We start from the raw sequence: 4,113 nt of genomic DNA, 5'->3' as shown, positions 1-4,113 counted from the left end.
TCTAAACAAGAAAATTCCTTAACCCAAGAGATCGCGAGCATTGCATATCTGGGCGGTCGGAGCGCAGAACTGTTACAAACTGAACAAAGCAAGAGTCAGCAGCTAAGCAAAAACAATAAACACTTCGAACGAAAACAGGGTCAGCGGCTAAGCAAACAATAAACACGTCGAGCAGAAACCCTAAAGCAAAAGTATATTTAAAGTGTGTATCAGAATAATGTAATCAAAATGTAATATTATATGTAGGTCCGTGACGAGGAAAACCCGAAGAACACAGCAGATGACTAACGACCAGGTAGTAGTAATAATCTCTTTCATACCAATCGTCATAAACTGGTTGCATTCCGTCATCCAGGGTTCCCTACTATGTCACAGAAAGCCAAATCACTATTTTACTGGCCTACAATGCTTACAGATATAAAAAGCACATAACTAATTGTAACACGTGTCATGAAAACAAGGGATACACTAAGACACCTGTCAGTTTAGGGGTGGGCCTATCCTGTGCCAAATCAATCCTTGAAAAGAATATACGTAGAATTATTAACAGAATTACGAGTCTGACAGAGGAATAAACACTTCTTAGTGTTAATAGTTCCTTGACACGTTATATAGAATTAATAGCACTAAAAACAAACACCGCAATTGAGTGCGTTAGGAATATTTATGAGTGCTAAATCAGTAAACATGGAATTCAACACATAATATAATCTGACTCGGGTGGTGTAAATCAATAATAATCTCCTTAACTCGTCGTGTTGAAATTCCTTTCCATTAAGAAAAAACCAATAATATATTTTATCACCCAGAGTCAATCGTTTGGTAGAATAACGGATAATTAAATAGGAAGTGTCAATGTCTTACGAGTTACAACTCGTGATATTGGATCCGAACTGGATTATAGCGGTTCTCGCGGTTTTAAATACCTTTATTCATTTATAGCTTGTATCTATAGAATTGATAACGCAAAGTAGCCTTATACGGTACTCCGCTAGAAACACTTTTCCACATATTCAAGCCAACCATTAATTTATCAAATTACTATAAAAAATATATATAATAAATAAATATAAAAAAAATAAAATAAATATGGATACAAGTGGAGTCCATATAATACACTCCGTAAGAAGTCGGAAGGGTTACAAATTATAATAAAAAAGGAATCACGATAAAAATCAATAAGCAAACGTAACCATAGGTTAATTAAATATCCAAATATATATGCGTAAAGATTTGAACTCTAACTTAACGCTTTAGTAATGACAAATAAGCTAAAAGTTCAAACACATATCCAAAACCTACTGACATATTGTCTGTCCCGGTGATTTATATTCGTAGTCAATGAAAAAAAAAAAAAAAAAAAGATATAATAATAATAATAAATAAATAAATAAATAAAAATAAAATAAAAGATATTTCAAAGTCAGGAAGTCTAGAAGTGAAAATGTTATCTATGGAATAATCCTATATGAATCTTATACAGGGCTAATAATATATATAGAATTTGTATGGAAACCTTTTTCATTAGTTTGAATAAGGAATATTTAATTTAACATAATTACAATTATGCAGATTTCCAACATGAATAATAATATTGTTCAATTTGGTACTGTTTTTTTTTCAGACATTCTTCTCATGCGGGTGGAGAATTAAAAACAAAAAATATCATTTGAAAATACTAAAGTCGTATCTCTTACAGCAAGTAACGTAACTCTTAAGCTGGTGACGACGTCATCAGTTCTAGAAGGTCTGTCGCGTTTGCCGTATCAGCATTGATTCCTTTACCTCAAATATCTGCTTGCACAGGCTTCATCTCGCGCTTGCATAGCAGATTGACTGGAGAAAGGAATGCTTAGCCCGAACTTCTCATGGGCAAGGCAGACGTGTCTATCCGTATGCGCAATGCAACTTTTAGTTGAAGAGTTTGCAATCATTTTAAAATTAATATTCAAAATAAGCAAATAGAATTGCTATAACAACAAAATTAATTATTCTTTTTTCTGAACCTCATAGACATTTAGAAGTATCAAGATATGAATATGAAATATTTACTTGCAACATTAGCCAATTACAATTCAGTAAAACATTCATGGGAAAATGTCACATTTTCTTGAAAAACCCAAAGTTTATTTAGAAATTAGTTACATAGTGGGTTTTTTTCGTTGCATCTCCTACCTATTTAATAAAGTTTTTAAAATTAACCTCAGAGGATGCGCGCGAGAAAAATTGAATAATGAAACTTTTGTTAGGGGCACATAGGATCAGATTTTATCACAACTTAATTTTCAGTTAGCATAAAGAAATACAGAATCATGATTAATATTCTCTTTGACTCTTATGTGCCTGGCAATCGGTTACAAATAGACTCCGTTTTCCACTTCTTTGTCTAGTAACTTACTACCAGTAATATCGAATTTTCTTTGAGATTCGTAATGATATCTATTTATTTTTTTATAATTATGGATATTTTTACAAGTCATCATAGACCTGGATAGGTTCACTCATTGTTAATGCCATGGATAAAAAAGTTTGTATGGCTGACTTTTGAATTCCACAAATATCAGCGAATTCATGTGGGTTAGTCTGGTCTAAATGGCTCTCTCCCCTCCCGTATTTGGATGTTGTCTGAATTTACTTTGCCCTTGTGACAAGTATAATTTCACTTGCAGCTGATTAATGGAACCTGGTTACAGTATCCTGCAGTATGAGAGTTTCACATCGCAACTTCAAAAAATCGTTCTCGCAGCGGCGACTACAGTCAAGTAACAAACCGCCTACAATGTGAAAGGAATTTCATGGACTTCTTCGACCGACACCGTATCTCGTCGTTAATCTCGTTTTAATGCGGAACGCTCCGGCGGCTGTGGAAATCGACTACAAAGGGACATACTTCCGACAATTACGACCCGAAGGATATTCAACTCTACTTTGCTGGTGAAGGACTCGTGCTGGGATGTTTTTTTATTCATCGCGAACGTAATCGTGTAGCTTAGGATGCAGAGAATAAGTATGAGCGCAAAATAGAACGTTGGACCCGGCCCAGAAAATTTTCAAATTTTTCCCCTTGTTTTAAACCCTGTGAAATCGGCCGTTTCATTTGGCTATAGGTGGTTGTCTGGAACTGTGTAATGGACGAAAAGTTGTTCGAAAGCTAGTTAAATGTGTAGTAGTATAACCTCGGTCATGTATCCTATATATATAAAGTATCTTGTATCATATATAAAGATCATAAATAACAGAGTCGAAATATCTTTGCGTGTACGCAGTAGGAATCTATTATATAAATGATCATAATACAGAATCTAAATATATCTTTGCGTGTACGCAATAGGAATCTATTTAAAGTGCACATATATTCATAATTATATGAATCCATATACATATGTAAAACAAATCAGGTAGCCTATAATCAATCTGTTACCTTTTATCTTACCCAATATCTGCAGTTATATGAGTTAGTATATGGATTAATGAATCAGATATATAACATTTAGCATAAAAATCAACGAATCAATCAGCATAAAACATTAATAATTTTATCAATTCATATATGAAATTTTTTATCAGTTAAAAATAAAAATTATTTTTATCATGTTAATCTTCATTCTATGCAATTGTCAGAGTACATTAGTATTTTCTGTAGCATATGTATCTTAATGAGATGAAGTGAAAAACTGTATCATTATATATCACGTGATCACTATTATTTACCAATATCATTGTTTTATATTTTATTACTTGAATCAATTCATGTACACCATGAATTTTTATTTTACTAATATATATATATATATATTCACATAGTGTCTGTATCACACTCCTATAAGTCAAATGCAAGTCAAGTTTGAGTAATATTCAGTAGTTGGTTTTGGTAGCTGACCGAGCTGATGTAAGTGTTTACATAATAAAAATATGGAATGTTAGTCCATATATATAAAAGTCTAAAACTAAAGAGGTCAACCAGATTGCTTGCAGGAATGTGATCAGACTAGAGACGCTAAAGATGACGTATACAATCAGTATGTAGGCTAAGATACTGCCGTCACCTGTAGTCATTCAATTGTTTATAACCTTAGTCCAAGCTTCCTGCTTGAGACAACTACCGCGACCTAT

This window comes from Macrobrachium nipponense, chromosome 47 (genome assembly GCF_015104395.2).
Source record: "Macrobrachium nipponense isolate FS-2020 chromosome 47, ASM1510439v2, whole genome shotgun sequence".
Lineage (NCBI taxonomy): Eukaryota > Metazoa > Arthropoda > Malacostraca > Decapoda > Palaemonidae > Macrobrachium > Macrobrachium nipponense.
This window is presented reverse-complemented; position numbering follows the sequence as displayed.